This window comes from Vulpes vulpes, chromosome X, assembly GCF_048418805.1.
Source record: "Vulpes vulpes isolate BD-2025 chromosome X, VulVul3, whole genome shotgun sequence".
NCBI classification, from domain to species: domain Eukaryota; kingdom Metazoa; phylum Chordata; class Mammalia; order Carnivora; family Canidae; genus Vulpes; species Vulpes vulpes.
This window is the reverse complement of record NC_132796.1, coordinates 4,284,136-4,309,646: the sequence shown is the minus strand read 5'-3', so window position 1 is coordinate 4,309,646 and position 25,511 is coordinate 4,284,136. Positions and strand designations below refer to the sequence as shown.

Sequence of the window (25,511 nt, the reverse complement as noted above, 5' to 3'; positions counted from 1 at the left end):
TGTGATGAGCACTGGATGCTGGATGGGAGCACTGAATCACTACACTCTATACCTGAAACTATTATAATGCTGTAGGTTAACTGCATTAAAATAATAATAATAAAAAAAACCAGAAGAAAAAGAAAAAAAGAATAGATGGGTGTCCCTAGTTCTCCCTCCTACAGCCCAGGGAGGCAGGGAAAGGGAGGGCAAGTGGAGCTGACCCAGAATTTACCTATTTTTCTCATGCCCGCAGGCTGTCACATGTCTCATGGCCTCATTTCTACTGTTCGTCACACCAGCATCCACCAACACACCCCAGAGAGCTCATACAACCCACAGGCATTCATTATTGTTCCAACCACATTCCTATCCAGCATCCCACCCAGCCCTCTGGTAACAGGTGGTGCGACTGAGAAGACAATCTCTCCTGGTGACAGGTAAAAAGACCTGACGGGTCAAAGGCCAGAACTAACACTAGTCGTGACCGTAGTCATGAACACTGGTACAAAAGCTATCCCGCAGGCCTGCGGGGAGCTTCAGGTTGGACTTACCCCATAGAAGGAATAGTCATCCCGTGGTGGGGTCAGCGAGGGGATGCCGGGCAATGGGCACTGGAGGGCACATTATCAATACTGGTCAACACGTCCTATGCGCAACAGTTGTCCTTGGCTTCCTTTCAGTTAGCTCCCGACGGTTTCTGCGGCCCGCTGGGGGATGCGCTGCTGAATACCTGCCTCATGCAAGGCAGGGTCAAACAGTCATCAACTTTACAGCTGGATAAAGCCAATGGGGCGAAATGTCAGCAGTTCCCAAATCTATGATCATCCGTGTATCCCTCCTTTCAGTTACAAAGGATACACCAATGCTCATTCTCTCATCTGACATATAAGCGGGGAAAATTCCGTACGCAACAGTCGAGTAGATCATCAAAACACAGAACCTACGTGCGACACAATTAATCATAATGGTTTCTTAAGAGGTCATCCGTCTGGCATCAACTCATAGGACACACTTCATCTCAGCCATGACGGCGAGCTTCCGGACACCGCTGCTGGCTGGCTTGGAAGCCCGCTGATAACTCAACAAACCCGAAACGCCATGATGCTGGTGTGCGCTCATGTTCTACTGGGTGTCTGGTGGTGACGGTCAGGTGTGTGGCAGTGGACACGGGGCCATGGGTTAGGCAATTGCATCGGGGCACAGCAGGGCACATCTTTGCCAATTCCTGCCCTTTATCACATCACATCATGTGGCTGCCCACGTCAACGCCTCCTGGACAGCCAGCTTCCCAGACGGCTCCCTAAAACAGTGCCTGTCATCCTTCATCCTTACCCTTCCCTGGCCTGACATCACCCTACTCACGGGCGTTTTCATGAGGAGAGCATCACCAGACAGGTTTCCGTTTTACCTTGAGGACCCAGCAGTTGGGAGACTGGTCTCTATAATCCTAACATTCGATGCTACACATGATGTTATACTGAATTAATACGTGTAGGACTTTGAACATATATAAATGGTTAAATACCATTTTTGCGCCTTTTACCATGGAATAGAGTCCCACATTCGTTGGTTGGTAGACATACTCGCCCCGCTGACTCACACAGGAAGGGTTTCCTTGGCGGACGTCAAACACCCCCTCGTCTACAGGCACAGGTGAATCAGGGCTTTGACAGACACGCCATCCATGACAAATGCCAGCGTTGGGCTGTGCTTGCTGGTACCGGGCTGATAAGTGGTGTCTGACTTATGAGGACAGTTTGTCAACTTTTGAGTGTGGGTTTTAAAAAGTGATTTAGAGGCAGATTCATAATTACTTGCTTTCAGTGTGAAATTATCAATCTTGGGTGGCTGGGGGGAATTTATGGCACATGCCAGCTCTTTCAGGTGAAGACTTTTATAAATTACCTAATACTTGATTTGCACCCCACCCCCCTAAAAGTGCGGGGCCATTCATTAAATTAACACCTGGATTTACGGCCAGCTGTAAACTCAGGACACTGGATCTCAGATTTTAGCCTGGGAGCTTTGGGGGACATGGGTGTTGTGGTTCGACCCCCAGGGACTGACTCTGGAACTGCAGTAACATTGGGAGTTAACACCCAAGGACCTGGATGGAGCCCATGGAGGGTGGGTGTCCCACCCAACGTCGCACATGCAGCAGCTGGAAGTACAGCACAACCCCACGTCTCTGCTATCCAACCAACACCACCTGCCTGGCCCTAAGGACCCGCTGAGCCTTGGCCAGTCATGACAGCACAAGGTGACTAATCTCTGGTACCATATGCTTGTCCAGAAGGGACTTTAACAGGTAGGAACATTGACATTTCCTGCTTCATCCTCCACTGGGTTTAGAAACCAGAGACCCCGGCTCGGAATGCCTGTGCCACCCGCGGAGATCCAGTGATCCCCGTAGGGCCGCGTTGCTGTCCCCGTTTGAGGACACCCTCCGGCTTGCGCCGTCCCTTTTTCAGAGTCGCTGGCCAGGGGACAACATCTCTATTTTTTTTTTTTTTTTTTATCGAAACGACGCTACACCCCAGGGCACCTGCCCAAGGATGCTGGTCATTGACTAATTACAGATTTTAGAGGAGGACGGTCCCTTCTTCCCAAGGATCGCATCCATGGCCCATCACCAGCCCATTCTTCCTTGTCTGTCACAGTTTCACAGTAATATTTGTACCCGGGGGATGAAGTTTCCGGAAAGAAAAGAGTTCAGCAGATACTCCGCTTTTCGCGGGGCAAGACTCCCCGCGGAGGTCCGACGGCTGCCGTCCCGGATCCCCGCGGGTCGGGCCTCTCTGCCAACTGCTAGCTCTAGGCAGGGACTCATTATTCGCCGTCCGGGGCAGGCCTGCTGCTCCTTTGGGCCCAAATCCCAGCATTTGGGACGTTTGCTCTCGAGAATCCCTACCCAAGCAAACCCCCGGCGGCCTCCCACGTGCACATCTAAAGTTTTGGTTTGTATTTACGAGGCTGCAATCTGCCTATGGGCACTGCATTTCCCTTACTCGGATTCTTAGCTCTGTCTCTGGGGAGAAAAATCATAGATTTGTCCAGATGATAGCAGCTGGAGATGTACAGTGACTGCGGATTCCTTGACGGGGGCGTTGACTTGCTTCAGGGAAAATCAGTCTTAAGGGCCCGCGTGTGGGAAAGAATGCCAGAGGCATTTTGCAGGGAAAGAACCAGAGAGGAGGACAAAGCAGGAGCCACGGTACAGGGAGGGCGACGTGACTGCGCAGGAAGGCAGACAACAGGCCGGCAGTGCAAGCAGGGCTCACGGAGACACGCAGCTCGCAGAGCTTTCCTTGCCCCTTCCCCGAGCCACTGAGATCTGGGTCTTTCTAGGACAATGATTATAGGGTCCGGCCGTAGAGTGAGGTCACCCGATGGCCGTCAACAACCCGAGGGCAGTACTCATGCGCCGTCGGTTCAAAGAAACTGGGTGACCCCTCGAGAAATGTGCCTTCTTGAACGCCTGCTCAGGCAGGGGGACGTCACGGGGAAGAGGACGCGGCGTGAAGGCTCTCTGTGGGGTGATCAACATGCTCTCGCGCTCACTTAGGGCGCTCCCAAGACTCTGCAACCTGATAAAAACCACCGGATCGTACGAGCGGGTGAATTAAATGACGTGGAAAACGTGCCTCCGCGCTGTAACCATGCCTTTTACCAACTCCGACTGCATTTTTTAAGACAAATATATTCCCTTCGACTAGAGTGCGTCCTCATGGGCCCCCGTCCACGGCATAAGGAGCTGCACCTTGTTTGATTCCTATTCTTTCTGCTGAATGTGAATGTGCAGACAGGACGGAATTTTCTCCCCAGGCCCCTGTGGGTCTACACTGTAGCATGTCACAGGCTTGCTGGGACCTGCTCTGGCAACGGGGATTCGGCGGGCCCTGCTGCCCTAACTAGCTTTGCCCTCACGACGGATGCGTCCACACAGGCTGCTTCGTGTGGTCTCCGTGGGCGGCGGGTGAAGGCACCGAGGCTCTGCCCATCGGGCCGTCGAGCCGGGCAGGCAGCTTCCTGGGACGCCAGCAGGACGGCGGGCGGCTGCGGGGCGCCTCGACTGGGAAGGAGCCTCACCAGGGTCTCTTTCGGCAGCGGAGCCAGGACAGGGAAGCAGCAGGCTGTGCAGACTCGGGGACAGGGTGGCTTGGAGGGACTGCAGATTTCGGGGGGCGGGGACACACAGGATGCTGTTCATCACGCCTCTTTTATTTTTTTTTTTAAGAGGTTGTTTATTTGCGAGAGACACAAAGACACAGGCGGACGGAGAAGCCCGATGCGAGACTCGAACCCAGGACCCCGGGGGTCACACCCTGAGCTGAACGCAGACGCTCAACTGCTGAGCACCCCCAGGCGCCGTGCATCGCCCCTATTGGAAATGTGCACACCTGACGCTCTCAGAGTTCACGGATCCCCCGACGTCATGCCTATTAGTAAGATACCCAAAGAGAGAACAGTATCTTCAAGATTACTTCCTTGCGAGGGTGGAAGTTTTCAGATCACCGTATAATTTCTAGTATCAAAAGGCTGCCAGCGGTGCCGATTCTCTCCAGTCAAATTGACTTAAATTCAATTTTTGCTATATTGTACACAGAGGCACGGACAGAGAGCGCTATTCCTAAGCAAGCTTCTCACGAACGCAGCCCGGAGCGGTCGGCTTTGGCTTCCAAGCACGTGGAGAGAAGGTCCATTGCAGGACCTGCGTTCTTGTGACGTGCCTGGAAGAAGCACCAACTGCGCGTCGTTGCCGGAAACGAGCTGTGTTTCCTGCACGCCACGATGATGGATGTGGGAATATAATAAATGATGTGCCACACGGAAAACTCTCTCGGGGAAGTATCCATGCATGGGGGAGGCTACAGGTCTGGTTAAAAAACACGAAATCCGGGCAGCCCGGGTGGCTCAGCAGTTTGGCCCCTGCCTTCAGCCCAGGGCCTGATCCTGGAACCCCCGGATCGAGTCCCATGTCGGGCTCCCTGCATGGAACCTGCTTCTCCCTCTGCCTGTGTCTCTGCCTCTCTCTCTCTCTATGTCTCTGTCTCTTTCATGAATAAATAAATAATCTTAATAAAAGTAAAATAAAAATAAAAAACACAAAATCCTAATTCTATGCATATAGTTACGTAACGGTTGGCACCACTGCAAGCAGGCTGCCGAACGACCGTGACGTTGGTAGCAAAATATAAAAAGGCCGCGCGAGTGATCCCAAATATCCCTAACGTTTAACTGTTACAGATCGAAGCAGCGTTCACCTCTCCACCTTAGGTCCCGACTTGAAGCAACACAAAAAACATTATTCTCCGAGTATAACTTTTTGCACAAGGTTCATTCGGCGTACAAGATGCAAATGCAAAAGGCGTGACCTAAACTAAAGTCACAGGAAGAGAGCTTCGGCTAGGAGACGTTCCCTGGCAGGTAGCTTGCAGGCAGCTGGGAGTGTGGGGACTTCTGTATGTCTTGACAGAAAGTCCCCAGGACTTGGCATTGTCGATCTGTGCAATGGATCCGATCAAATACATAATTAGGTGGCCCGTGGGTGCCGCGTCCCGCCCTGTACCAGGAGATGTGCCGCGGCCTGATAAATGGCTGGGCAGTGGCCAGGAGCACTCTTTGCTGAGGATAATTTGTAATTACTCACTCAGCCACTTCTCTGCTATTATGTCTAATAAAATCCCTAATCTCATAATTTGTCAGCTGGATGCAATTGTACCGAGGGCGAGGACACAGGCGTCAGAAGCGCGATGGAAAGCAGCACAGCAAAGCCACACGTAACGGCCCCTGAGAGGCCTGGACTTGGATACTACTAAGGTGACGGCGCACTGCTCCGTCCTCCAGACCTTGGAGCCCATGGTTCTGTCCCCGGACCCAGGCGGCGGTGACACACCACAGGGGAGAAGCCAGGTGCTGAAAGATTCGGGGGTGACCCCCTGGGAGAGCTGCCGGCTGGGGATGGGTCCCGGCCAACCTGTTCGCTCCCGGCCCCAGGACCCAATTCAAACTCAGGAAGCAATTCGATTTCCCAAATTGCAGTCCTGGGAGGCCAGCTGGGATTTCCAGGCCTGGGAAGGGGGCTTTAAAAAAGACTTTATTTATTCCCGAGAGACCCAGAGAGAGAGAGAGGCAGAGACACAAGCAGAGGGAGAAGCAGGCTCCATGCAGGGAGCCTGACGTGGGCCTTGATCCTGGGACCCCGGGGTCACGCCCTGGGCCCAAGGCAGATGCTGAACTGCTGAGCCACCCGGGCGCCCCGAAAATGTGCAGGTATTAAAAGCTGTGGTGCAAAGCAGCTCGAAGAGTTGCAGAGCCCCAGGACGTGACCTGGCGATTGTGCCCGGGAGCAGATGCCCATGCACCCGCACACGGCTCAGTTCAGAGCCCCCAGCAGGTGGAAAGCACCCGAGGGTCCCGCAGTGCGTAAATGGATACACAAAATACAATCTATCCATGAAACAGAGTATGATTCAGCACAAAATGGAACAAAATACCAACACGCGCTACACCAGGGCTGAACCTTGGACACACTGTGCCCAGTGACAGGAGCCAGTCCCCAAGGCCACGGAGCACTGTTTACACGATGTCCAGAATCCAAGTGCCCAGACAGAAGTGACATTTGTGGTTACCATCGGCCGAGGGGAGGGGAATGGGGGGAAAGGGCAGTGATTCAGCAAGATCTAGAGCTAGACAGCCAGTGGTTGAATGTGCTAATGCCTCTGAGTCCTGTTCTCCACGATGATTAATCGTACTGTATGGAAATCGCACGCCAACAACAAAAAAAGCATTAAAGACACGCTGTTGCCCAAGCTGATTTTTTAAGTGTTCATCCCACCTTCTGCCATCAATTCTAGTCACATGAACATACTACACCGGACATCGAGGTGTGCACAAGGCCAACCCCCTAGTGTGACTGGAAGCAGGGCTCGCGGCCACAGCTGGTGGGGGTGGGAACCCCCGCTCTGTCTGGGGTGCAGGGACATGAGCCTGTGTTCTGGAACACGTTCAGGGTGGGCACCGAATCAGTGAGAGAGCCCATGCCGCTACATGGCCTAGTAGGACAGCGCATAGGCTCCAGGGCGAACCCAACACCAGCACGGTGGGGGGCGCACCCCCATGGGTGCACAAAGGGAGAGGCAGTCCCGGGCGACCTCATCAAGCCTGCCTGTCGGGAGGCGCACTTCTTGATCGCTGCCCGTTTTCAGAGGGGTCGCCAGCCCCCCAGACGTGTACCCGGGCAAGACGAGGACAGGCTGTGAGGACTCCGAGCAGATGCTGGCCTCACACTGTGAGATATTCCCTCTGTGGTGGGTCCCCCATTCGCTCGTTATTAGCAAATGAAAATAAATGATGGTAACAGGAGGTAGTGAGCACCAGTGCCGACAACCTTGGCACAAACGTCACTTTCTCCAAATGTGTGTTGGTGACCAGGTCATTCGGTTCCTGGCACACGTTTTCTACATCCTATTTAGGCTCCCAGCTCCACCCACGAGAAGGCACCTGTGCAGCACACGTTTCTCAGCATAGCCTCTCGGCTTTCAGCCCCTGGTACCCACACCTTTGTGTGATCCTCTCGTCTTGAGAGCGAGGGGACCTGTGATGTGCTTCTCAGCAACAGGATATGGGAGACGCGAAGGGACGTTGCATGTGTGCTTGAGATCTCTGATCAGCTGACCTTGCTAACCAAATCGTGGGTGGGCCTGGCCTAATCAGGTGCATCGCCAAACGCAGATTCCAAACAGAAGAGATGCTGTCCCGCAGGCGTTGATGACACAGTTACGATGTGAAATGTCTACAGGGTGGGTCAATCTCAGGGAACTAAAACCTCCGTGTTCCAATCACAAGGAACTAGACTTGCACACACCATGAGTGCATGAGGTTGGAAGAGGATCCCAAGGTCCACATGACCAAACAACCCGGGCCAACATTTTGATGCAGACGTGTAAGATCTTGAGCAGAGGGCCTAGTTAAGCCATGTCCACACACCTGACCTCCAGATCCTGCAAGGTAATCAGTGGGTGGTATTCGGAGCGCTTACATTTGTGCTAATTTGCAACGGATAGCAACTACCACGGTATCGACTTCCAGCAAAATAGTGACAACACTACAGGCTTTTCCCCAGGATGCAAACCCCACTATTTTCAGATGCAGTGCTCTGCCCCCATCAGCAGCCAGAAACAGCAGCTACGGATCATGTCCATCAGCTTCACAAAGACCAGTCCTCGATCCTACAGCTTTTCCCATGATTCTGTGACCTTGGCACATGTGCAACTAGAAAATCCCCTTCTATCCATAAAATAGGATATCAACTGGCATAACGCAGAACAAAGTTGTGACACCTGTTACCACATGGATGAATCTTCAAAATATGAGACGGAGTAGAAGGCGGCAATCACAAAAGGCCACACGGCGTAGGACTCCATTTACAGGAAATGTCCTGAATGAGCAAATATAACAACATCTGTGGTTACTGAGGGCTGAGGCCAGGTGGAATGGAGGCTTTGGGGGAATGATTTACAGAGTTCTGGAACTAGAGAGGCACTGGCTAGAAGGCACTAAATGCCTCTGACCTATACTCTTTCCAATGGTTATTTGTGTGCTATGTGAATTTCACCCCAATTAATAAAAGCATTAAAAAGAGAAAACAACACTGAAGTTTATTTATGAGTAAGGCCGCATTGAGTTTGTCACCATAACCCCAAACCCCCTGAGTCATGCACCCAGCTCTAGACACCTGCCACTATAACCTCCTTGATGAATGAGCTTGTCACTTGGGACTACTTTGCAACCAGAAGCTCTAGGAATCCACTTCATGATGCCGACTATGGTGAGTCGGCCCTCGTGATATGGGAATTCTTTGATAGAGCCCAGAATGCCCATGAAGCAGATGGCTTCTGACACCCCCTGGATGAGTCACACATGCGGTATGTGCTGGGGCACAAAAGCTCCTGACCCTGACACATCTATAGAACACAGGTTTGTTTTTCCCGTCTTTAAAATAGGGCTCATCACACAGTATCGCGTCAGGCAAACCAGTAATTGTCAACTGGGGGGTGACTCTGCCTTCCGGGGGACATTGGACAATATCTGCAGACATTTGTGGCTGTCACAGCTTGTGGACAGTGCTCCTGGCCTCCACTGGGGAGGGGCCAGGGATGCTACTAAATACCCAATGATGCACAAGACGGTCCGTGATGCCAGAGAATGATCTGGCCTGAACAAGAAGTCATGTTCAGGCAGAGAAGCCTGCTTTAGGTCAAAACTCTGCTACTAATTTTTCAGTGTTTTTCCATACCAGTGGTTGTGAACCAGGGTGACTCTACCCCCCCCCTTAAATATTTGGTAGTGTCTGGAGTGATTTTGCTTGTCACAATTGGGAGGGTGCTATTGGTGTCTATTGGATAGTATCCAAGGATTCAGCTAAATATCCCACAATGTGCAAAACCCACCCAAAACAAAGAATAATCCAACCCTGAATATGGATCTGCTCAGGCTGAGAATCCCTGACCTATAGAACGTGTGCTCGCCGAAGAGTGACTAACTTCTTCGCTAACCCAACATCGACTTTGTATTTGCGCTTAATGGAACCCAACATCTGGCCTTTCAAAAGTCAAGACATGCTGTTCAGTTCAGTATCCGGGCCATGGAATCCCAGATTGGGCCATCGTGACCCCCCGTAGATTTGAGTAAGTGGTCCTTGCCTCCCAGGTACACAGGCTGGGGAGTAGCTGGGGAGTAGCTGGGGAGCAGCGGTCAGAAGCTGCTTATCAATGGGCATGGCGACCAGAAGACACACAGGTTCAGCCCCGCTTTTCTGGCTGAAATTAAGCTTCTGACTATTCTCATCTTATTGCAAAGCTTGCAGAGCTTACAAAAGTCCTGAGGTTTGAAGTGGTGGAGGGTACCCCTGAGGGGATTGCGACATAGTTTGATACCATAAATGGGAAAACAAAACAAACAAACGCACATGGTGCAACTATCACATGATGGTTCAAAGTCACACACAGGCTCAAAATGAACCTTTCCATGCTTAAATTTAGAACTCTAGCTCCCCAGGCTCAAAACACAGACTCTTGGAGCCACGTGTTTTTCACAATTCACTGTTTTCTTTCTTTCTTTTTTTAGATTTTGGAAGGTAATTAAAAAATATATATATATTAAAAGTATGCAAAGACAGCTGCAACGTTGAGCTACCCCCAGGATGCTTTCTGATGCTCCTAATGGGCCCTGTTTTGTATAGAACCGCGCTCATTGATTTACACCTCCTAACAATTCCAAGAAACAAAAATCTGTACCCACATGAGGTGGTGGATGTTATCGGAACTTACTTTGCAATATGGATTGAGTCATCACCATGTGTATCTAATCATCCATCCTGTACTCTAAACCCACCTGACACTGTATGTCAGTTACATCTCAGTAAAACTTTGCCAAATACGTTCATCTGTTCTCTGGTTTTACTGAATGACAAATTTATACTCCGTTTTACTGCGATATAATTGACAGATGACGGAGAACTGGACTTCAAGGCACGCCACGTAATGATTTGATATCCATACATACTGCGCTGTGACGAGCAGCACGCAACACGCAGACACACATATATGCAAAGACACAATGGCAGAGCGGGCATGTGCCACGTAACACACCCTAAACGACGTCCTGGACACTCGCCTGCAGTCACACATATAAATACCTCTGCAGCAAAACAGGATGAGTATTTGCATTCCATGGGATGAATACAGACTGTTCAATTTTACATCAGTTTCCTGTTTGTTGCTGCAGAACTGACAAAAATAAGCTACCCCAAAACCTTAGTTTCCAATCCTCCTCTTTCCTTTGTTCTTATTGGTTATGGACAAAGGGGCGTAGGTGTGTAACTCAGAAGGGAGCTCTTGGAAAGGATTCAAGGGGTGCCTGGGTGGCTCAGTGAGTTAAGCATCTGCCTTCAGCTCAGGTCACGACCTTGAGGTCCTGGGATTGAGCCCCAAGTCAGGCTCCCTTGCTTCTCTCTCTCCCTCTGCTCTTGCTCATGCTCTCTTTCTAACAAAGAAATAAAATCTTAAAAACAACAAAAAAGAAGTCAACACACGAGACACTGGAAAGCCCGCCTATACTGAAAAGGATGCTGGCCAAGTCACTCCACCTTGTATAAGCCCACACGTCCCTTGCAACAGAGGAGGCAATCAGAGACACAGGACACCCATGCCCAATGGCAACCCAGGTCAGACCAGCCGGGACAACCTCCAGCACAACCCAAGAGCTTCCTGGAACCCTGGGGAACAGCTGAGAATTGTTGCAAGGCTGGTCTCCAGGCCTCTAAGCAAGCGACGGTGGCTCTTCCTCCCCAGGAAACACTTGGAATGTCTGTGGACAATTGCGGAGGGGGGTGGGGGTGGCGGCGTCCTATGGCATCTAGTGCCTAGAGTCTAAACATCCTGCAAGCACAGCTCGGTCTATTGACTGCCACAGCTGAGAAACCCCAGGGCAGACAAGTCACTTGTGAAGGAGGACGTCCCAGTCCTGCGTCTATCTCTGCACACGACTTCCCCCCACCCCTGGAACGACCAAGAGGAACAGCGGACCCGGGGCCCCCTCCGTCTTACCTCCGTGCTTTCTATCCGAGTGGAAAGTCAAGGGCGCTATAGTGAATTAGCCCGGTGTGACTCTCTGCCCTGCACTTCCTCCTCGTAATAAGCACCTAATTATTATTGACATTGGCACCTGCAGTATTTACACTGAGTGTTTGTTTTCCGTCTTGGACAACTCCAGAGGGAAGACTGGACTTCTGTGTCATCATTGCAAAATCTTTCATTACCTAAATCCCAAGGGTGCCAGGTAAGGGCTTGTTGACTCAGCCACCAAGTTTTACAGGGTTAATTTCCAAACAAGGTAGGAATGTTAATGAGAGGACAAGACACAAACAAAACAGCAGAGATGGAGAGTGGTCTGGAGGACAGGTCTTGAGGTTTTTACCCACAAACTTTTAATGCTTACTTCACATCAGCCTTTTAAGGGACGTCTGACATTTATTGCTCAGTTTTAAATGCAAATTAGAAGGAGTCCTTGTATCTGTTTTGTTTTTTTTTTTTTTCCTTTCTTCCATGCACTGAAAGCTTTTACATTTCTGGATCCTGATATCACCAGTTGTTATGTTATAATCTCATTATAAATGAAAATGGGGCAATTTCTCAGTTGGTAAATATTAATGTCACTGTAGACACCAATTCCTGGGGAAAATCTGTCAGGTACTATCACGCGTTTGTCGAGGCACGCGCTGCCTATCGTAAATGACCACGGAATGGAATAATGTCTCAAGAAGAGTTTCACCATTTTTAGTGACATCACCTCCAAAGACAATTGTTTTTATCACCCTCCAAGTCAATCCTCAAGGGCTAGCTCAGAGGATGGAGTCAATGCACACACGACAAATATTGCAGGGCACCTAGGTGGCACGGTTGGTTGAGCGTCTGACTCTTGGTTTCGGCTCAGGTCACGATCTCAGGGTCATGAGGTCAAACCCTTTGTCAGGCTCCGTGTCCGGTGGGGAGCCTGCTGGGGAGTCTCTCTCCCTCTCCCTCCATCCCTCCCGCCATGTGTCTCTCTCTCACTCTCAAATAAGTAAATAAATCTCCATAGAAAAATGCTGATTCCAGATAAGAACTAAGCAAGCACTCGAGGTCATGATTAACTAGGATCGTTCCCTTGCAGGAGGACAGCACGGAAGGTTTATCTGGAGCAGAGGGCAACACCGTCTGTGTGGCTGGCTCACATTCCCGGATTGCGGGTGGCATGCGTTACAAAGGTCAAGCTGTCCCGCATGCTTATCTCCTATATCTGATATGAATTTTCAGAATAAAGAGCGGTCGATTTCTGAGCCACTTATCACTGCTTCCTTAACCCTGCCCCTCCGTGAAGATGGTCTACGCAGCCAAACACGGCCTCCAACACCGGACTAAGGAACCCCGCACCCGACAACAAATCTGTTAAAAAAACAAAAAACAAAAAACAAGCCTGTCGAGCCACGTATCTACTAACCAGGATCACTTGCATTCTGCTTTTGTTTTCGAGAACACCTATTCAGTCATGACAGACTGTGTATCCGGACGCTTAAAATGAAAAATAAATATTTCAGAAAACATTTTGAAAAAGCTTACCAAAAAAAAAAAAAAAAAAAGAGCAGAGCTGCTATAATTCTGTCTCAAGTTTCCTCTTTAGAAAAGCAGCGTGTCGTAAGCTTAGGATAACCCCAACGTTTCAGGGCAGATGCCCGACGGCAGGTACATCTCCCTCCCGCTCATCCTATCCGGATCGGAAGCGCTGATGCTCAAATTTTGATAGACAAAGTTAATTCGATTTCTCTTTGGAGGAACCTACAGCACACGACGCACCTCTCCGTTTGCTCATTTCCTCTTGGGTCTCTCGCCTCTGGCCTTTCCATTATTCTCTGTATCAAGCCTGTGTTTTCAAACCACCACTTTAATCCAGAAAGGAAGGAAGGAAAAGTGTTTGGCAATCGCTTGCTTTCTCCCCGAAGACCTCCCTGTCTCAGGGCAAAGGGACAAATGAAAACAGGTGAATTCTTGTAGGCGGTTCTACAGGTTTTAAAACCCTAACACAACAGGCAGGAAGGGACAAAGTTTCACGATTCGCGCGGAAGATCACGGACAAGGCCATCTCCCGGGGCTCAGGCTTAGCTCTGCGACGTGTTTAATTGACGCTCACCCTGCATGCGGTTGGAGCATTCCAGAAAGGGGCCGACAGAGCGACTCTTAGATTTCATTTGAAGCAGCGACACCAAAGGAGCGGTAGCCCTTGGCTCAACGTCGTCTGTCGCAATGTGTGAGCGGCAGAGAAGCAGCGAGAGAGAATTGATGGGACTCACCAGCTGTGGCGCGGCCCGCGGGCAGGTCGCTGGCGAGGAGACTGAGGCCGCCAAGGCCACCGGGAGACAGAGGCCCTGTGCGCCTCGGCCCGGGGCCGCGCAGCTTTTCAAGGCCCCGGGGGCTGGCGCCCAGGCCCGGCGACCATAGGCGGCCGGCCCGGCCCGAGTCATCGCCGGCTAATTGGCCACCGATTGGCCGTCTCTCAGGAAGAAGCTACTGCACCGCCCGCCGGCCCCGCCGGGGCTGCCCTCATGGCCACATGCTTTTGCCGTGCATCAGAGGGCAGCGGCCCGGGCGGCATCGGCGGGGGCGGGCCGGGTGCCCCGGGGCTGGGGGTGCAGGCCCCGCAAGGCCGGCTGCCTGATCGGTGACCCACGGCCCGCGGGCCCCGAGGAAGCCACACTCCTGGGCGACACCGAGGCCGGGCGGTGAGCAAGGACACCCCGTGGGGGGCAGGCGGGCGGGCGACGCTGACCAAGCGGGCAGGCAAGTCCTTTGCTCCCAGGTCCTGGGGGGACAGACAGGGACTCAAACCCCAGGCGAGAAAGACAAAACTTCCCAGGAGAAGTAGTCTCTTTTTTGGTCCCTCTGTTTTATTTGGAAGAAGAAAAGAAGAATTGCAAAACCACACGCTGGGGTTTGATTCCATTATTCCACCTCTATAAATAAAGCCTTGCTCAGCTGTAATTATTTCCCGTGCCTCGGGCTCTGGTCCGCACTGGAATAATTAATCCACGGTGTAGTGGGTGCTAACACAGCTCCCACTCTTCCCAGGAACCCGAGATGCCAGCGTACCAAGACCTGAAGAAATATTTTATCATGAACGAGCCGGACCCGGCTATTACTACCCCACGGATGTCTGGTCTCCCGGGGTGTCTATAAAACTTACCTGTTGCAGAGATGTTTTACAAGCTAGTGGTCAGCGCTCTAGCACGCCCCGGGAGGCTTCCAGCCGCTGATGCTTTAGAGCTCAGAACGCGGGACGCCTGGGTGGCCCAGTGGTTGAGCACCCACCTTCAGCCCAGGGCGTGATCCTGGAGACCCCGGATCGAGTCCCGCATCGGGCTCCCTGCATGGAGCCTGCTTCTCCCTCTGCCTGTGTCTCTGCCCCTCTCTCTCTCTCATGAATAAATAAATAAAATCTTAAAAAAAATGAAAGAATGCAACACTGAAACTCTTCTGGTGAGACATCCCCAGCGAAAGCATGGTTTTGGAGGTCCTGGGTGGGGTGGGTGCATGCGGGGAGCAGCTCCTGGCTTTCTCATCTATGGCCCCGCCCACCCACACCTGCTGCTACAGTCCCAGAGCATGCAGTGAGCATGGAAAGATGGGGCCAAAAGGGCAGAAAGTTCTCCTCTCGAGGGTCCTATTGGGAGATGGCTTCAGGCACGCTGGAGACTGCCTCTCCCTCTGAAGGATATCTTCATGGGTTCTTGGGTGCCATCCAGCTGACTCCCGCCCATCCATAACTCCTGACACATGGGTGCTGGTATCTTCTCTGTTGGAGCCCCATCCTCCTCCTCCTCCTCCTCCTCCTCCTCCTTCCCAGAATACCAATGAGGGCAAACCTTCCCCCGGGCTGGGCATCCTCTGGTCCCCCTGCTGCAGGGCCTCCGATCTCATGGGGGTCCCTGCTACCGACATCAAAGATTCCCCTTCCCCACTTTATTTCTTTGCCCCTCTCCTGATGGGAGAGTAACGTTCTACGTTACTGCAATACCCTCCCAGAATGATTTATTTTCATGCAAAAAATACTTGGAGGCCGATGGATGTGAATTGAGTTCCGACTCTGGCACTGGCTAACGGTGTGACCCCAGAAGAGCACTTGAGCTCTCTGAGCACCAGGCCTCTTTTCTGAGTGGAAGGGAGGATTATGTTCCAGGTAGAAGCTTACTGATTAGGGACTACAGCCCAGGGCGTAAGGCCTGGCATTTTCACAGACGCTCCTTGTTGGAAGATTTTAGTGTGTGGAAGTGGAAATATCTCACCCTGTAAAGCACTGTGCTCTGGGGTCATGAAAAGAGGCTTTGTTGTATTAATTCACGCAGCCACTGAAGGACGTTGCTCAGCGTTGAACCTGGCTGGTTCCGGGCTGACCATCGGGGGCATTACACAGGAAGCCTGGAGCCAAGGCTAGATGTGCCTTCTCACTCTGGCCTCCAAGAGGAAGAGCCCACTGTTTGTTGCTGGAAATTCTCGAGTCCCACAGAACTAGTGCGCAATGCGGTGATTCAGGGGTTAGCAAGCAAAGACTCACTCTCTGAGACTGAGCACAAAGACCAAGGCTTGGTCCCTGTGACCTCGAATCAAGGAACAAGCATCTCAATGCAAATCAGACAACTGAGACAAGCAACACGGCGCTCACGGAAGGGCTCTTCTCTCAGCCGTGTGTGGGAAGAGAGGGCGTGGAGCTCCAGAATGCACCAGGCAGTCTCCCTATTGTGTTATCTACAGTGACACGGCACTAGGTGTGCGTAGCTCTGTGTACGTGAGCATGGGCCTGGCTGTTCTCCAGCAAGCCACGCACCACCCTGGTGAAGCCCAGAAATGCTAAACCATCTCTTGCCTTGAGACCCTCCCTGGTGAGCACAATGAATGCTCCTGGGGGAGCAAAGAAACCCTCGTGGGCAAAGCCCCCCGTCCCAACGATTCTTACGTAACATGGCCAGGCACATGCAAATGCCTCAGTTGTGTCCAGGCAGGTGCTTTTGGTTGCGACGGGAAGCGTCATCATTAAACCCAAAAGCAAGTCCTGGTACATCGCCTTCCCTAAAATGGCACGGTGGGCCACTCCAGGAGGAAGGATTGGGTCTGAGGCTCCTTCAGAGTACTTGAGATGGCCCTGGGGGACGCACTTGAAATACCCGCCTTTTAAATATTATTCATTCCACGTTAAATAGAGCGGCCGCTGACAAACACATTCAACTGAAATGTGCCAATGAAAGAACGAAACGCGCTTTCCTGAACCTGTTTGGTCCACCTGCTTCACTTAAACTAGTACACAACTCTCAAATCCGTACAATTATATAAAAACATGCCCACGTGTACGTTATACACAGAACACTGTTAAGTTTGCTGTAAGGCTTCACACGCATCTATTTACAGACGTGATACACACGTACACGTTAATCAAGTCTGCTGAAATGATACGTGATGACGTCTATTCACAGGTCTCTGAAAACCACAAATGTACGTATGGCTTATACGTGATATAGGACATATAAATGTGTACGTGTGAGATCAACGTATTTAAATTTTACGTGCATATCCTCCAGTTTCTTAAAAACACACACAACTAAGGACGCCTGGCTGGCTCGGTCAGGAGAGCGTGAGACTCTTGATCTTGGGGTCATGAGTTCAAGCCCCACGATGGGCACAGAGATTAAACAGACAAACAAACAAAACACCCCCCACCTCCACACACACTAGATTACTTACATACGTGACATAAATGTTGTCTCTATGTACATGTGTATACGCACACATCCCACTGCTCTTCAGATTCCCGCGATCTTCACTATCCGAGGTACTAAAGATGCTCATTTCATAGTTTGCTATGTAAATGTGCTCTGCTCTGTCAACGTGCTGGGTGTCACAATGACCTGCTCAGATCCCAAATTTCATATCAAATGATTGCTTTAGGACAGCTGTGATTGGATGGGATTTTTGAGTCTCGCTGGATTCTAAGCATAAGGGCCAGTGTGGCGTCTCTAAAAGCGTTCTGGGATGGACCCAATCTCATGGAAGTTAACAAATACTACTACTTATTTTTTAATTTTTTATTTTTAGATGGTGTGTGTGATGTGCTTGGGAAATGCTGTGCTAAAAGAAATAAAAATAAAAAATGAGAAGCCCAACAGAGCTTCCAGCAAATGGGTGGCTGGTGGATTTAGGGAGGATGGTCTGGCTCAGGTCTTGAGGGGTCGGGACAGGAGGCAGCCAGCAGGCAGCTGTGTGCTCCCACCTGCTGTGCTTGCCCTAGGAGCGGGGTGGAGCTCGGCCAAGGGCAACGCCTGTCCTCCTGCGTCTCACTAGGGTTAAGAGCTGCTGCTTTAATACAGTCACAGTCAGACACTGCCGATGCTGCTCGAGGGGCTCAGAGCAAGCCTCCCCCAAATCAAGCACGTTGACACGTACACCATTTTGAGCTGCAGACAGTCAAGATCCTGCAGGCTCAAGAGAAACCGTGGTCCACCCCTTAACTACCCAGAAGAATCTAAAGTGGGGATCTTTATCAGAATGACAGTTATTATCAGAGATAAATATTATCTGAGTGACCCATCTGTGTGGCAGGGCAAACATCTAATTACCAAACATATTCTTATTGCCCTGTGAACGGCCCTCCTGCCCTCCTGGGCCCTCATCCCATTCCTTAGCTCACGACGGCACAGATACCTCATTCTAACCTTTCTGAGGCACAAATACCTTATTCTAACCTTTTTGACTTGGAATCTCTCATGTGTGTGGGGTTCCTGTACCTATGAAATAAAATCTGATTTTTCTCCTGTTCGTCTGTCATGTCGAGTTAATTCTTTGAGCAACTGAAAGAATCTATGAAGGGTTGAGTAAAATTCCTCGTCCCCAACATTGCCATTATGGATTTATACCCCAAGTGCACAAGAGAAAAAAAAAATGTTTCTTGTTTATTTTTTGGATGTTTCTGTTCTTTTTCTTTCATTCTTTCTTGGATGTTTCTCTTCTTTCTTTTCTTTCATTCTTTCTTGGATGTTTCTCTTCTTTTTCTTTCTTTCTTGGATGTTTCTCTTCTTTTCTTTCTTTCTTGGGTGTTTCTCTTCTTTCTTTTCTTTCTTTCTTTCTTGGATGTTTCTCTTTTCTTTCTTTCTTGGATGTTTCTTTTCTCTCTTTTCTTTCTTTCCTTCCATCCTTTTTTCTTCTTTCTTTCTTTCTTTCTTTCTTCTTTCTTTTTCTTTCTTTCTTTTTCTTTCTTTCTTTCTTTCTTTTCTTTCTTTTCTTTCTTTCCTTTCTTTTCTTTCTTTCTTTCTCTTTCTTTCTTTCTTTCTTTCTTTCTTTCTTTCTTTCTTTCTTTCTTTCTTTCTTTCTTTCTTTCTTTCTCTCTCTCTCTCTCTCTCTCTCTCTCTCTCTCTCTGCTGTTGGTCTCCAGAACATTATTTTCCTCTTTTTTTTTTTTTTAACAATCATAAGTGTATTTGATTTTCACATTCGTCTTGTATTAGGGTTAAGGCTTTGATTGCTTACCCACAATATAAGCCACTTAAGAAGTATGCAGAAAAATATAAAAATAGACAGTTCTGCTTGTCGGTTCTTTTTGAGGAAGCAAGACCAATTTAGGTTTGACTCCACCTTGCTCCTTCTCAGGTGTGTAGCCTGAGGCAAGGCAGTTAATGTCTCTCAAGCTCCATTAACTCATTTATATATAAGGATAATCACACTACCTCCCCAAGCGAGGTTGTTGACATGGTTTATAAAGTAGGGAGCACGTCCTAGTCATTGGAGGGCTGGCGGCTTTTACTACAGTTGTTACGAAACAGAAAGCCAGTTTTAACCACAAACACCAAATGATTCTTTCATGTGGACTCTCAACACCTGTCTTGCATAAGCATTTCCAAGAACTGAGTGGGGCCCAATGCCTCTTGTATAAACTACCGCAGGGGATCAAAGCCTTTCCAACGAGGCAGTGGTTTTATCTGGGAAGTCCTATGGATCAACCGCATGTGCTTTAGCAGGTGAGGCTGAGCACTGAGTCTGTCCGCAGGGAGGAGATGCAGCACACGGGGCCCGGGCACCCCTCCTGGGGATGGAAGGAAGAGGCAGAAGGATGCAAGATGCCAACATCCCCATGCCTGTCTGCCATGGGCACGGCCACCCGTAACACGCCCTCGAGGGAGGGCACTCTGGCAGAGTAAATTTAGCCTGAGCCCAAAATCAGGAGGGAAAGAATTTAAATCGAGAGGGAGGTTGGGAGATGGAGGCAGGGCTGGGGGTGGCGGGCAGGCGACCTTGTTTGGTGCCACGTATCACAGTGGTCAACAGGGCTCCTATGGGGGGGGCACAATGAACCTCGGATGTCTGGTCACCAAAAGATCCGAAGGAGAGAGAGGAGACCCTAGACCATGCACCTCAAGCCCCCCAGTTTCTGAATGTTCATCCTCCCTCCATACGTGTGATGGTGGATGAGCACTATCTATTCATTTACCGATGCAATGTGTGTTTTTCCTTGTCTGTGAATGCTCTGCAGTTCATGCCACTAGTTATCTTTCCTTGTCATTAACTTGGACCTGCATTATACTTTTTTCATAGGAGTTTCTTTAAGCCCTTTATCCATTTTGTGAGGGTTGGTTTAAAAATGAAATAAATTCCCTATAAAAACACTGAACCCTGAAGCATACATTGCATTAACCTGAAATCAAATAAAACAGTAGAGGGCATGGATGCCGCCCCGTCTTTATGTCCCCCCACGATCCTGGGAAAGCTGATCAGGACACACGACCATCCACCGTGGTGATCACCCGCCAGTGCCCACGCAGATAATAAACACTGCTAAGGCCTAACTTATTTCCTACCCTTTTACATAAAGATGATCACCAGCAGAGGTTCTCATACGCCCCCATACCCTGATGGAGTACCTGGCATGTCCCAGGTGGCGGTGAGTGGCCCAGGCCACCGGGGCACCTGGCTGATTCCATAGGTCTGGGTGGGGCCCAATGTTCTCCATGTCTGGCAACAGGTGACATGATGATGCCCCACGTGGTGGACTGGTGTTGTCTACCATAGTAAGGAGCGAACTTGGCTCCTCTGCTGGAGGCAAGTCGTCCAGACTGTACCCTGATAGCAAAGAAGATCAAGAATAATGACCCTCTCCACAAAGCATCAACCACATCCTCAGGGAAAATGCCTGGAGCAGCAAGGTCATCCGTTTACATGTGTCAAGGCTCCCTTCCAGGGCTTTCTGAGCGTGTGGGGAAAAGAAGGGAGAATGGAGAATAAATCCAAGGCTCCCCAAGCAAAGGCCCCCCAGGTCCCTACTCTTAGGCCAGCTCCACGCGAGAAGAAAGGTGAATCCACAGTTAGCAATGAAAATCGGGTTGCTTCAAATGGAAGCCAGAGCTTCCTCCGACAGAGTCTAGGTCTCCACGGAGCCGAGTGGCCTCCGCAAGTTACAGGGGTCTTGCTTGCCTGCGGTCTCTCAGCAGAAGAGTCATGAGCAGGACACTTAACTGTTTTTAGAAGCATGGAAGTGCACACAGAGCAGCAGTGAGCATGTGTTTATCTGAGAAATGTTAAAAAAAATGAGTTGGTGAAATGTTTTGGCTGCACAGGGAGTATTTGTCGTCTTCCTCTTGGATCCAAGTCAGAGAGCTCTTCAAACTGGGTCATGACTTCTCGGAGTCAAGGGCTTTGGGAAAAGGTACTGCACACACAGGCCAGAACCTCTGAATGTCTGAACCTGCTCTCCCGCTTCATTAGGCTGCTGGATTCCAATATATGAGTCCAGTGTGTGTGCATATACGTGTGTGTGGATGGATGGATGGATGGATGGATGGATATGTAGACAGATCAATCCAACCATGCATCCATGCATCCATCCCTCTATGCATCCATCCGTCCACCCATCCACCCAAGAAAGTGGTACCAGCATCTATCAGGTAGAGAATACAGATACTCTTAAACATCCCAGTGGACAAGACGGCCCCCACCCCAAAGAATTACTGTGGTAATCTGCTAGGGCCGCCATAACAACACACCACAGGCTGGAAGTCCAAGATCCAGGCATGGGTATGATTGGTTTCTCCTGAGGTCTCCTCCCTCCTCCATGTGTAGACACCCTGTCTCCCCTGCATCTCCACGTGGTTGTCCCCCTGTGTAAGTCTGTGTCCTAATGTCCTCTTCTTATAAGGACACTCATCCCGTTGTATCAGGGCCCATTCCTAATGATGTCACTTTTAGCTTTGTTACCTGTTTAAAGATTCCATCTCCAAATTCATCCATACTCTCAGGTTCTTTTTTTAAATTTATTTATTTTTTTTTCATTTATGTATTCATAAGAGACACAGAGAGAGAGAAAGAGAGAGAGAGGCAGAGACCCAAGCTGAGGGAGAAGCAGGCTCCCTGCAGGGAGCCCGATGTAGGACTCGATCCCAGGATCCCGGGGTCACCGCCTGAGACGTTCAACTGCTGACCCACTCAGGCCTCCCCAACACACTGTCAAGTTCTGAGAGTTGGGGCTTCCATATATGAATTTTAGGAAACAAAACTCAGCCCACATCAATTTTCTTGCCCAAAATATGAACAGCGCAGAAAGAAAACCCTGGACTAGGGGTATGCAGATGGGTGGCTTCTGCACGTATGTTTTGCATCTCTACCCACATGCCAAAGCCCGTAGAGTCACCTGTAAGGACTCCTTGAATAGCACACTGTTGCACTGTGAGGCATCGTGCTCCTGCCCATGTGGAGGGAACACCGACCCACGTGGACAGTGAGGTATGGAGGTCTAGAAAACAACCTGCCCTTCCAGTCCTCAGTGGCACGTCTGGATGATCATTTAGAGCCACATGCATTTCAGTCACCTGTTCCCAACCACACCCTCCCCTTGCTTTAAAGGCCCAGACATATGGATCCTATCGCTACTTTGCTACCTTGCTGAGACTATTGGTTCAGTCATAACCTACCTGTACCTTATGTTGGGGCGGAGCCAAGGGAAGGCTGGCCATGACTCTGTGTCTGAGGGGTTTCTGAGGATGCCAGGATTTCAGGGTGACACCGGTAAAGTCCCAGGCACACTGTGTCCACCCAGTCACTCTACGTAGAAGAGAAGTAACTAAGGGCGTGTGTTATCAAACCTGAAAATAACCAACAGGCAATGGACAAATAACACTCCATAATGGACTTAATGTTGGCCCCCCCAGCCTGCAAATTCATAGGTTGAAGCCCTGATCCCCAGTGGGATGGTATGTGGAGGTAAGACATTTGGGATCATGATTCTGACACCAATTCCCATTTGTGGATTTTGCAACAGCACGAAGCGACGCTCCAAAAGCAGCTGGGTGACCTACAATTAAACTCAATTCTGATACATCTACCTGGAGACAGCACCGGATCCCACCGGTGAAGGCCTCAGCCTACGAGACTGCTCCTCCCACTGTGAGATGCCAACGGCAAGCCGGGCTTGTCGCCTCTGCTTCTGGCCAAGCTGCTATAGATCAGATGTTCCCGGGACCCCTTCTCTTGGGTTCCATTAATCTGCTAGTGGCTCCCAGAGCTCAGAGAAGCAGTTTACTGACTGCTCACCGGTTTATTATAAAAGGCTTATGACAAAGGATGCAGAGCGACCTCACACGAAACAGATGCAGAGGGTAAGTTGTAGGGAAAAGGTGTGCAGGTTCCAGGCAACATTCTCTAGGCACGTCCAAGAGTTCACCAGCCTACAAGCGCTCTGAGCCCCGTCCTTTCGGGCTTTTTTAAGGAGGCTTCATCACACAGGCATGATTGACTAAATCACTGAGCCCTGGGGACTAGTCATGGAAACTTCCAAACTTCCCCCCAGATCAGGGGTGGGACTAGAAGTTCCAATCCTCTAGTCACAGGGCTGGCAATGAACCACCATCTCTACGTGCATTCCGAAAGTCACCTCCTCAAGGTAGTGTACGAGCTCTTTATCTTGCTCTTCACTCACGGTCCTATGTGTAATAGACAACTCACGTGACAAGCACGATAACATACCTACGTACTAACGTATGCGTGGAGGGATAGGATATATTAATAAAAAAATTAACTAGATTCAGATGACGTCATGATGGACCCCTCATGATGGGATTATGGACTTTAAAATAATAGGGATCAGAGCCCCCAGCCCCACCCATGAGGACACAGAGACAAACGGCCACCTCTGAACGGTGACAGATAACTGCCTGCTGGTCAGGCCCCCCAGGCAGTGATATTTTGTTATAGCACCCTGGCACATTGACGTACTCCGCATCTCTCATCTGCAACGTCTGAAATGAACTTAAAAGTCTCTGAAATTGCCAGTCCGCGATCCTTAAGGCTCACGTAAGAGATCGTGGGTGCTTAAGGTTTTATTATCGTGTGCTAGTCATAGCTTAGCCGTATCAAATAGAAAAAAATATATATATAAGTAGAGATTCTTTATGGGTATGTGCACATCCATGAGGAATAAAGTACGTTTATTACAAAACAAAGCATGAACGTATACGTTGCATACACATATATATGCAAAAGTATGCATACTTCGATGCATGCCCTCCACCCCTGCACCATTAAGCCTGAAGCCACTCCCCTGCAAGTGCTCCAGCCAAAGGAAGGTTGAGCAACGCAAGGAACCCTTGCCGTCAGGGAGAGCACCATGGGCTCTCCGAACTCTCCGCAAAGCCTGACTGGTCCTGCCAGCGGCGTCCTCGAGCGTCCCTTAGGGCTGGCCCGCACACATCCCTCTGAGACCCAGCCCTGGCAAGTAGCTGGTGCAGGGCTCCACACGGGCCCCCTGCAGAAGGGCGCCTTCCATCAGCCTCCAGCCCTCTGGGCCCGGGTTGCAGCTGGGGCTGCTCAGGGGGACCGCAGAGCTGAGTCTGCTCCCCAAGCTTACAGCTCATAGCTGGGGCTACAAGCAGCTTTCCAAATACAACCCATAAAGCAAACACATGGGCACAAAAACCAACAGAACAAGATAAAGAAGCCGAAGGAAGCTAAGGCATCTATTTTTATTTTACAATGAATGGCACGTTTGAGTTTATTCATTGAGTGGGAAAGGATCCTGTTTTTAAATCTGTACAATCAGTTGTGAGCGTGTTTTTGATACCACTGTATCAGAGTTTCCTGGATCGTCTGCTGCGTTTTTAAGTTGTCAGGAAAAGTAAGCCATCATCCCACGGGGAAAACACAATTGCGCAAAAATAAATTGTACTTTGTGTAAGGAAATCCATCCTCCCTCCCCACAGAAGCTTTGACTGTTTCTTTCACTGTTAGGAGAATTAACAAAAGTTAAAGCGCATCTCGTTACTTGCATGGAAACCACTTCAACTGTGAATACATTTCCAGTATTTTCCCAATCTAGCTTATTGCAAAAAAAAAAAAAAAAGCATGACGGTTCTTACCGTTTATTTGGGTTTTGCTTTTTTATTTTTTTAATTTTTTTTAATTTATGATAGTCACACACACACAGAGAGAGAGAGAGAGAGAGAGAGAGAGAGGCAGAGACGTAGGCAGAGGGAGAAGCAGGCTCCATGCACCGGGAGCCTGATGCGGGATTCGATCCCGGGTCTCCAGGATCGCACCCTGGGCCAAAGGCAGGCGCTAAACCGCTGTACCACCCAGGGATCCCTGGATTTTGCTTTTTTAACACAAAGTGGTGTCTCCCATCATTGGCAAGCCTGTTTCTGAAGAGTGTGAAAAACAAGACTTAAAAAATGATGGGATGCCTGGGTGGCTCAGTGGTCGAGCATCTGCCTTCGACTCGGCGCGTGACCCCAGGGTCCTGGGATCGAGTCCCGCATCGGGCTCCCCGCAGGAGGCCTGCTTCTCCCTCTGCCTGTGTCTCTGCCCCTCTCTCTCTGTCTCTCATGAGTAAATAAATAAAACTTTTTAAAAAAATTACTGAGACCATGTTTTCAGGTCTGTAGAGAGAAGTCCACAAGAGTCCCCAATGAA

At 50.0% G+C, this 25,511-nt stretch overlaps 1 protein-coding gene across 7 annotated transcripts in view; it reads right to left on the bottom strand.

The window, feature by feature from the left end:
* Nucleotides 1–25,511, bottom strand: part of STS (steroid sulfatase) — a 279,363-nt gene that overhangs the window by 251,248 nt on the left and 2,604 nt on the right. The window contains exons 1-2 of one of the 7 annotated variants that reach the window (XM_072743586.1): nt 11,592–11,669; nt 8,325–8,422 (exon numbers count right to left, since the gene is read on the bottom strand). The exons of 3 other annotated variants lie outside the window; for them this stretch is intronic. The gene's annotated coding sequence lies outside the window, so the exon portion shown is untranslated. Of the gene's footprint in view, nt 1–8,324; nt 8,423–11,591; nt 11,678–25,511 lie in introns of those variants that run through there. 3 more of the 7 variants (XM_072743582.1, XM_072743584.1, XM_072743585.1) reach the window with 3 other exon arrangements.